Raw genomic sequence first — 10,978 nt, 5'->3', positions numbered from 1 at the left:
AATACACATAATAGACCTGAATGTTGAGCTGCAGCCACACATGGGAGGATCTGGAGAGAGTGTTCCAGAGGACAGAGAGGCATTCTCTGTTGACTCAGCCTCACGGCTTCCTGTTCCACAAGCTGATCAGGTCTCAGGCTCCCAGCAGCTCTGACCCCTTCTGAATGGGTATGCCCATGGTTAAGAACAAGGCCTTGGGGTTCGACATACCTAGGTTAGAATCCTGGTTCTGTTGTTTACCAGCTGGGAAACATGCAGCAAGTGTCTTCCCCTCTCTGAGCTTCCAGCATTGAGGTTTGAGAACATGCATGTAAAATGCTTTGCAGATAGTAGATGGCAGGGGCTCACTTATGTATTTGTTAATGCAATAGATACTTATGGAGTGCCTATCACAGCACATGCTGTGCCATGTGATGGGGACCATGCCAGAAAAAGGTAGGCATGGTCTCTGGTCTCACTTGAGCTTAAATCTAGTAGGGGAGAGAGACATTAAACAGGCAAATATAGGAATTATAAATTGTGCTAAATGCTGCAATAAGAACACAACACTCTGCAGCCTGACCCAGATGGGTCAGAACTCCCTGACCAAAGAGGAGCAGGAAGAACTGGGTGAAGATGGGACGGGTGCTTTCTGCAAGGGAGGATGGTGGCTGCAAATGTCTGGAACTGGAAGGGGCAGGAAGGGATTAGCTCAAAGGGTGCCCGTGTGTTAATAGGCATTGAGCAAGACAGAAGGCACAGCAAGAGGTGAGGCTGAGAGGCAGGCAGGGAGGTTGTTCATGCCTTCACCACCACATTAAGAAGGTTATCTTTTGCAATGAATACAATGGGCACCACCGGAAGTGTCTAAACAGGGGAGCCACTTCATCCAGTTCCTGTTTTTAAGTGTTGGGGAGAGAAATTCCATCGATGCAATGGTAGCCTTCAAGTATGATGCCTGACAGGCTCTCTGAGAGGCCACCAGATAGAAAAGCCGATGGACCAAATGAAGATGCTCAAGCTGTGGAGTTTCTGGAACGCATCGAAAGCATACAGTGAGACGCAAGGGGAAGGAGACAGGGCTGGTTAATGCACTTAGGATACGCTGCTGTGGGTGCAAGGACCACACTGCCCCATTCCTGTGTCACGCAGTGTTCCTATGTCCTGTCTCTCTCGCTGCCATGTCAGTTCCCATAAACTTTCCCTGTTGATGGGCCTCTATTTCCATATAGCCAGCAGGCCCTTCAGTGAATTATAAGCAACAGGGACCCATTCTCTTCCTGTTCCCGTGGTTACATCTACTTCCTCATTCCCACCTGTTGCCTGGATGACTTTTGTGAAAAGGACAGAAGTGGAAGGGTCATTCCTCACATTGCAGAACTGTCTTTGGCACCTTTCCATCATATGGCTTCTGGGGAAAAAGATAATCTTTGGCACCTTTCCATCATATGGCTTCTGGGGAAAAAAATAAATCTCCAATATGGAGCCTGGTGTGGTGGTTTATGCCTGTAATCTCAGCTACTCAGGAGGCTGAGGCAGGAGGATTGAGTGAGCTCAGGAGTTGGAGGCTGCAGGGAGCTATGATTGCATTATTGCACTCCAGCCTGGGCAGTAGAGCAAGACCCTGTCTATAAGTAAAAAACAAATCTCAAATGTGTGTCCTAGCCTTATGTTTTCTTTTTTTTTTTCCATGTAAAAAGGACAAAGTGAATTAAATGTTGAGGTTCTAAATTGTCATTGGTTGAATAGTTTTAAGCAACATCAGGAATGAGACACATCATCTGGCCTTGAGAGCCAGACTTAAGTTGGGATCACTGAGAGGGCAGGGAGGTAACCTCCCCTGCCTCACCCGAGCAGCACACATGATTTTTCTTGTTAGGAAGGCTCTTCCTTGGCAGCCTCCCTCGGGCCTGCTGCTGCCTCTGCAGGTGCCACTATCCCAGTGGACATTGCCATTCATTGAGTCAGGCCAGCTGCCTTCTGCATTTATGGGACTCCCCAGCTGATTCCAATAGAAGGGGACTCCCCACACTGGGGCCAAGATTCTGTGCCTCTGCAGCTGCAATTCCACCAGCTTATGGTGCCAACACCTCCGTCACTCTGTCCTGCTGAGAATTATCTCTACTGTGTCCTCACTCAGGCCTGGTTATCTCAATATCCCCGCACCGCCACCCCGCGCCCCCCGGCCCAGTTTCCTCTTTCTCTCCATCAGGGCAAAAATGAGGTCAGTATGTCAGGAGCAGATCATTCAGGGTTTGGACCTTATGCACAAATCAAAGGTATGTGCCTCATGTCTGATATTTCTAGCCTGACATCACCTTCTTGTGAGGATAAAATGAAACAAAACTACATACAAGAAAGTTCACCATGAAGCATCTGGCACACAGTAGATGTGTGGCCAATGGTAGCTATTGTAATTTAAGTCTTGGATTTAACACATCCTGCCATAGACTCCTTGCTAGGTTTATGATGATATTCTACAAAATTAGGACTGGAGGAGTAAGATGGGAAGGGTCATTTGCAAATGATTTTGAAAGTTCAGGAAAGGCATTTGCAACTAGGCCTTTCCACCATGCTCAGCATTAGGCCAGCTGCCAGGTGTTGTGTGACGTTTGGAGTCCCTGGGGCTCGTACCCCTCTTTGCAATACCTTCTCTATAGCTCAAGGATAACATTCAACAACCTGGAGCTAAGATAGTGGAACTATAGCCCACGGTAACGTGAAAAGGAGTGCTTAGGGTCTTTCCCTGAGTCCTGAGATCTATTCACTCAGTAGCCACTTATTCCCAGGAAACACTGGCCTGTGAACTCTGATCTAATAGAAACACAGCCTGTTGGCCGCTGTCATCCCTGATGCCCTTGTGACTATAGTATTATTTAGACAGGTTCACAGCACATAGGATGCATTCAGAAAATATTCAATGAATAAATGAATACATGCTCTCAAATGGCATAAAAATAAGTGAGCTTGGCTTATGGAGCAGATAGGGCAGGCATCTAAGTGTAGGCTCCTACCAGCAACCACATAATGTCTATAAAATGTCTACCTCTAAAATTGTAGCACATCCCTCATGCCAGATGCTATGCCAAGCGCTGTGTGTGTGTCACACTTAGGAAGAGAAATTTCCCAGCCACACCTGCCAGGGTGAAGCACTTTCACCCATTCCCTCTACCCCTTTACTCCTGGCCAAGCACCTCCTGCACCCCCCTCCTTCCTACCACTGCAGGGTGGAAGTTGGCCAAGGATGGCAAGGATGTAGACAAAGGCTTCAGGGTGTCTTTGCAGCACACCCAGCTCTTAGGGGAGGCTGGCTGGGAAATGGCTGCCCAGCCTGCCAAGAGGCGAGACGGAGGCATACTGGAATGGAAGGAAAGCCAATGCAAATCCTGCAGGTCTGAGGCTGCTTGAAGGTGATTTGCAAGGCCGACTGCGCTGGAGCTGAAGACTACGTGTGTGTGTGTGTGTGTGTGTGTGTGTGTGTGTGCGCGCAAGAATCCTGCCTATACAAACACAGCAACCAGCCAGAGGCAGGCGGATGTGCTGTTGATACAGTAAAGAACGTGGGAATCCACGGCTGTCATGCTGGGTTCACAGCCCAGCTCTGCTCATCCTGTGGCCTTGGGAAACCTACTGTTTCTCTCAGAGCTCAGTCTTGTCATCTGTATACTACGGTTCAAATTTATAACTTGAGATACTGCAGTAATAGTTGTATTTTAGACACTGGCTCCTGGGCAACCTTCCTGAGTCTGAAGTTGCAACTTCCTTTAATTTTTTTTTTTTTTTTTTGAGATGGAATCTCACTCTGTCACCCAGGCTGGAGTGCAGTGGCACGATCTCGGCTCACTGCAACCTCCACCTCCTGGGTTCAAGCAATTCTCCTGCCTGAGCTTCCTGAGTAGCTAGGACTACAGGCACATACCACCACGCCTGGCTAATTTTTGTATTTTTAGTAGAGACGGGGTTTCACATATTGACCAGGCTGGTCTCGAACTCCTGACCTTGTGATCTGCCCGCCTCTGCCTCCCAAAGTGTTGGGATTACAGGCATGAGCCACAGCCCCCGGACTAATTTTTTTTATACTTTTAAAAAACAACAATAACAAAAAATTAGAATAGATTGAGATTTACAGGACAATTACAAAGACAGTACAGAGCATTCCCACGGACTCCACAGGCAGTTTCTCCTATTAGTAGTATATTACCTTACTTAGTATGGCACAATTGTCACAACCAAGGGGCTGACATTGATACTTTATTAGTAATTAATGCCTCTACTTTATTCGAATTTCTTTAGTTTTTATCTAATGTCCTTTTTCTCTTCCAGGATCTCATTTAGAGACACCACATTACATTGAATCATCTGTCTCCTTAGGCTTTTCTCGGCCATGGTAGTTTCTCCGACTTTCCTCATTTGTGGTGATCTTGACAGCTTTCAGGAGTACTGGTCAGGTATTTTGCAGAACGTCACTCGATTGGGATTTAGCTGATGTTTTCTCATTGTTAAAGTTACATTGTGAGTTTTGGGGAAGTCCATGGAAGTGAAGTGCCATTTTCATCACATCATATCAGGGGCATACACTAGCAACATGATTTATCACTGTGGATGTTGACCTTGATCATCTGGCCGAGGTGCTATTTGTCAAGTTTCTCAATGGTGGAGTCACCTCCCGTCCTTCCTCCGCTTCTGTACCACAGTCTTTGGAAGGAAGTCGCTGTGGCGCTGACGCTAGAGGAGTGAGAGTTATACACCCCTCCTTGAGAGTAGATTATCGGTCTTCTCATCTATAACCTCCCACTCAATAGGGAGAAACCTATCATCATTCACCATCCGTGTACTTAATTGTCCAATTTAGGTACCCGTGTAAAGTGGCTTCAGAACTGTCAACCTGTACCTCCATGGGAAACAATTTATTAACTAGAGTACAGCGCTTATGTGCAGTTCCTTTTGCCATTCGTTTTACAGATTCCACTCATTTCTGAAGTTACATAAATCAGCGCCTTTATTTCTCCACCCTCTTCAGTGAGATCGTTTCATACATTTAAAATGCAGTTAGATTCTTTTGTCACAATCTGCATTCCATCCTGGGATTGTCAAACCTCCGAAATGATTTTTTTTTTAAACTTACATGCATTAAGCTTCATTGTTTCTGTTACAAAGTTTCCTTCCTTCCTTCCCTCTTTTCTTTCTTTCTTTCCTCCTTCCTTTCTTTCTTTCTTTGCTTTTCTTTTCTTTCTCTCTTTCTCTCTTTCTTTCTTTCTTTTTTGAGATGGAGTTTCACTCTTGTTGCCCAGGCTAGAGTGCAATGGTACAGTCTCGGCTCACTGCAACCTCTGCCTCCCGGGTTCAAGCGATTCTCCTGCCTCAGCCTCCCGAGTAGCTGGGATTACAGGCATGCACCATCACACCTGGCTAATTTTGTATTTTTAGTAGAGATGGGGTTTCTCCATGTTGGTCAGGCTGGTCTCGAACTCCTGATCTTATTGATCCACTGGCCTCGGCTTCCCAAAGTGCTGAGATGATAGGCGTGAGCCACCGCACCCGGCTGAAGGTTTTGACAAATGCACAGTATGATGTGTCCATCCTTGAAGTGCTATATAGAACAGTTTCACCACTCTAAAAAGTCTCCCATGCTTCATCTATTCAATCCTCTCTCAAACGCCCGAACAACTGATCTGCTTATCATTTCTATAGTTTCTCTTTTCTACAATGTTTATAAATGGAATCATATAGTATGTAGCCTTTTTAGTTTTTTTTAACTAAACAATATATCTTTAAGAGTCATCCATGTCTTTGCATAACTTAATAGTTAATTCCTGTTCATTGCTGAATAGTATCCCATTGCATGGGTGTACCACAGTTTGCTTATCCATTCACCTATTGATGGACACCTTGATTGCTGCCAGAATTTGGTAATGATTACAGAAGTTGCTTTAAACATATGTGTTCAGGTTTTGGTTAAGTTTTCAAATCAGTTGGGTAAATAGCTAGAAGGAGGATTGCTGGATCTTATGTGCCGCAGTTACTTTTAATCTCTTTTCCCTGACATAACATTTAAATGAATGAAACATTTCTTTTTCCCCATCTCTAATTTAATGGTATCTGCACAGAAGCCCTTGTGAGGTAGGTGAATCCAGTACAGTTCTTGGCTCAGATACCAGAAACTGATACTTATGAATTCAATGAATTCAAGCAGACAAGGAAATGGAATGATATTCAGAGCTCACAACATCAATGGTAAGACTGGACAGCCTGGCATGGAAAAGGAGGGACTATAGGAAACTAGCAGTGGCAGGACCTCACAAAGTTTTTATATGAACAGCCTGGTTAAGACGTTGCTGCCACAGGCCACTGAATGGCACTGATGACGTTGCCAGAATTGGCCTTAATTAGTCCAGTATCTTCAGGTCACACTCCCTTAAAAGTCAAAATCCTAGGCAGGGACATCTGATCGACCAAACCTGGACTCCAAGAACTGACATTAAATATGAGAAGAGCAATTACACACTATTCATGCTTCTACTCACCCTGGTAGAAGGATATGGAGCCACAAAGTGAAAGTAGTTTAATTCCCCAAAGATCATGCAGAGGAGAGTCAGTTGCTCCACCCCATACATATCAGCAAGGAAATTTCTACAGTGATGAGCCATTATGTGCTAAAGTCTATTTGTTACAGCAGCTCTGCCTACGCTTACTATTCAAGAAGCCAGATTGCAGAGGGCACAGAAGACTTGAAACCAGGATTAGGGGCATGCACTCCATGCAGGATCCAGAGGAGTGTCTTAAGATGGGAAGTTCAAACTGCAGGCTTGAAATGAAGCTGAGGTGGGTGGATTGCCTGAGATCAGGAGTTCGAGACCAGCCTGGTCAACATGACAAAATCCCGTCTCTACTAAATATACAAAAATTAGCTGGGTGTGGTGGAGGGCACCTATAATCCCAGCTACTCAGGAGGCTGAGGCAGAAGAATCACTTGAGCCCAGGAGGCTGAGGTTGCAATAAACCAAGATCGTGCCACTGCACTCCAGCCTGGGCCACAAGAGCAAAACTCCATCTCAGAAAGAAAAAAAGAAAGAAAGAAAGAAAGAAAGAAAGAAAGAAAGAAAGAAAGAAAGAAAGAAAGAAAGAAAGAAAGAAAGAAAGAAAGAAGGAGAAAAGAGAAGACAGAAAAAGAAAAAAAGAAAAGAAATGTGAGCAGAAATACCTGACTGGGACTTGATCTTGAGAGAAAAGGCTAAAGCTCAGGTACTAAGTCTGGGGTCTAAAATCTGAGAAAGAGCAAGAGTCAGGCTGACCCACTATTTCAGAATTTCTTATAATTTACCTTTCTAAGATGAGACATAACCTTTCAGTGGCTATTGAGTTGCTCAGCTAAAAAGTTTTTTTGGAATAGGGATATAAAGCCTAGTGTGGAAGGCTGAAAAGTAGCCCCCTAAACACATCAGGTCCTAATCCCTGGAACCTATAAATGTTACCTTACAGGGAAATAGAGGATCTTTGAGGATATGATTAACTTAAAGATTTTGAGATGGAGAGATTATCCAGATGGGCTCTAAAAGCAATCTCAAGTGTCCTTCTAAGAGAGAGGAAGAGGTGGATGACACACACAGAGGAAGCCATGTGACAATAGAGGCAAAGATGGGAGTGCTGCAGCCACAAGCCAAGGAATGCTGGCAGCTACAGAAGCTGGAAGAGGTGAGGAATGGATTCACCCCTAGGGCCTTTGGAAGCTCTTGACTTCAGCCTAGTGATACTGATTTTGGACTTCAGGGCTCCATAACTACAAGAGAATACATTTCTATTGTTTTAAGCCATCTTGTTTGTAGTAATATGTTACAGAAACCATAAGAAATTAAAACAACCAGGAAATTACAGTAGGGAAGGCTAAAATGGATATAGTAGAAAGAGTGGGTGCTTTGGATAAAAGTAGAACTCAAATCAAATCCCTCCTGGTATGATCTTGGGCAATAATAGTAAACCAGCATGGGAAATACATATGCAGCCACTCGCCCTCCCATGCCAAAGCAAATGTGGCTCATCAATACCAGCATTTTTTCCCAGATATGAGCTCAGAATATATTTCAGCACAGGTCTCTTGACAACCATAAGAAATGACATGTGATATTAAACTCAGTGACTATTCCTGTAATTACACTAACCATTATTCATTGGGTACCTACTATATGCCAGGTATTTTAAATAAAAATATACTTAATTGTCCCAACAAATTGAGGAGACAGTTTTCTTCTTTACCTTGGTTTACAGACAAGATAATCATATATCAGAGTTGAAGTGGCATTTCCTGAGGCACAAAGCTATAAAGAAACAGGATGGGCATTCAAAGCCAGGTCTCCCTGACTCCAAATCCCATTCCACTACCAGACTCAACCAGACACTTGGATTTTCTGAGCCACAGTTTCCTCATCTGTAAAATGGGGCTGCTGATCTCCACCTGGAAAAGCACATTTCAGGGTTGAGTGAGATCATTAAAAAAGACAGCGACCCCAGCAGACTGTTGTCTGGCACAATGCTGCACGGGCTAATGTTAGCAATCCAGGCCTCTTTACTGCAGTGCAATGGAGACAGGTCGGGCCTCAGTTGGTGTAGCGTAAAGCCCTGACCTGGCGGCTGTTGGAAACTCAGCCCATTCCTTGACACACCTCAATCCCACAGCTTGGTCTTTTTTCTCTGGAGGGACCACACCTAGAGCCAGGGAGCAACAGGGTTACAGTGACCTGGGCCAGAATACTCTATAAGGTCAACATGAGCCAGGACAAGGAATTAGAATTACAAAACCAACAGTCTTTTAACAAGATCTAACTAAGGACCAGTCACAGGGAGGACGTCGACAGTGTGGAAGTAAACAGCATTTTGATCTGTTCTCCCTGGACTCTCTGGGGGCTCTTCTCCCATTGTGGGGAGGCAGATTGAATCAGAGGAAACAGCAGGGCGTCAGCACCAAAGATCCCTGGGTTCAAATCCTGGCCTTCCTTACCTACTGGCGGAGTTGTCTTGGATGCACTTTTTTACCTCCCCAAGCTTCAGTTTCCTTACCTGTAAGATGGGGGTACGAATCCCAACATGCCATGTGGATCAAATGGATTAGTGCAGGCAACGGAGTAGATGCTCAATCAGTGTCAATTCCCCTTATTTTACCCATTCCCCCAAGTCCATGCCTGAGCCTGCCTGCAGAGCACCCTCCTTCCTGGAAACTCTCCAGCTAGATTCCAGGAGCAAGTCTAGGGTCCACTGGGAAGGGCAGTAACATCCTGGGCAGTCAGGTGCTGTCCTGGGAGGAAGGAACCATGGAGATGGCAGGGCCTCCTAACAAGTTCTAGTCCCGAGAGGCTCACTCACAGCTCTCTCTCTGTAGAACGGGGGTGGGAGGGAAAGGAGTTAGGCACAGCCCTGCAAACCTAGTCTCAAGCAGATAAAGTATAAATTGCATCTTCTAAGGAAAAAGAGTGCAGTCACCTTTGTATTTTGGTATCAACAATGTGTGAACAGCAGGCTCTGGGCACAACAGGAAACCTACACCCACTCTACTCCTTTATCGCAGTTCTTCTCTTGGCAAATAATTACTCTCCCTGCAGGCACCCGCGTGCGAGCCTTCTAATTATACCATTGTTCAGTTTCATGTCAGCTGAACAATAAATCAAATGTGGACCAAGATGTCTGATCAAAATGTGCTGGGGAGTAAACTGTGGGAAGCACATGACATTAGTGACGGTACTGGAAATGGGGGCATCATCTTTCTTCCTAAGCTTTGTCTTGAGACAGGCTTCCTTTTTCTCTGTTAATCCTGTTAACGTTGAGACTGTAACCTGGACCCCAAGTGACCCAGATCACCCTACCTCTGAAATGGACAGAACTGCGTTCACCATCATTTCCCATTAAGGCACTCTGAGAGGGTTTGATTAATGAACGACTCTAAAATGCTAGCAAATATATAGCAAAAAAAATACTAGCAAATATATATATTTATAGCAAATATATATAGTAAAATACTAGCAAATATAGCAAATATATAATGAATAATTTCTTAACAACTTTTTCCTTAGTGGCATTTGGCTTTCTTCTCTGAATTTTTGCTCCCATCAAAAGCCAAGTGCCTCATCAGGGAAAGAAAGAGGGCAGTGTTTATTTTAATATTTTATTTTAATATTTTGATTTATTTTATATTTAACAGTTTTTAAGGTTTAATTAACAAAAGTTATATATGTTTAATGTGTACAAACTGATGTTTATATATATATATATATATATATATATATATATATATATATACACACACACACACACACACACTGGGAAATAATCACCACAATCACAACTAACACACCCATCACCTCATTAATTCCCTTTTTCTTTTTTCCTTTCTTCCTCCCTTCCTCCCTTCCCTCCCTTCCCTCCCTTCCCTTCCTTCTTTCCTTCCTTCCTTTTTTCCTTCCTTCCTTCCTTCCTTCTTTCCCTGCTTTAAGGTGAGGATACGTAAGATTGACCCTCTTAGCAAATTTCAAGTATACAGTACGGTATTGCTAACTATAGTCACCACACTGTACATTAGATCTCCAGAACTTATTTATCCTGCAGAACTGAAACTACACTTTGACCAACATCTCCCCCACCTTTCAGCCCCGGCAACCACTATTTGACTCTCTGTTCCTACGAGTTTCACCTTTTTGGATTCCACATATAAGTGGGATCATGTAATATTTGTCTTTCTGTGTCTGGCTTACTTCATTTCGCATAATGTTCTCTAAGTTCATCCATGTTGTCACAAGTGGCAAAATTTCCTTCTTTTTAAAGGCTAAATAATATCCCATAGTAGAAATATACGACAATTTTTTTTATCCATTCATCCATCCAGGGGCATTTGGGTGTTTCCATATCTTGGTGATTGTGAACAATGCTGCAATGAGCACAGAAGTGCATGCTTCTCTGAGATCCTGATTTTATTTTTTTTGGATGTACACCCAGAAGTGGGATCATATGGTAGTTT

Source organism: Gorilla gorilla, chromosome 4 (genome assembly GCF_029281585.2).
Source record: "Gorilla gorilla gorilla isolate KB3781 chromosome 4, NHGRI_mGorGor1-v2.1_pri, whole genome shotgun sequence".
In the NCBI taxonomy this organism is placed as follows: Eukaryota; Metazoa; Chordata; class Mammalia; order Primates; family Hominidae; genus Gorilla; species Gorilla gorilla.
Note: the sequence above shows the minus strand (reverse complement) of the source record.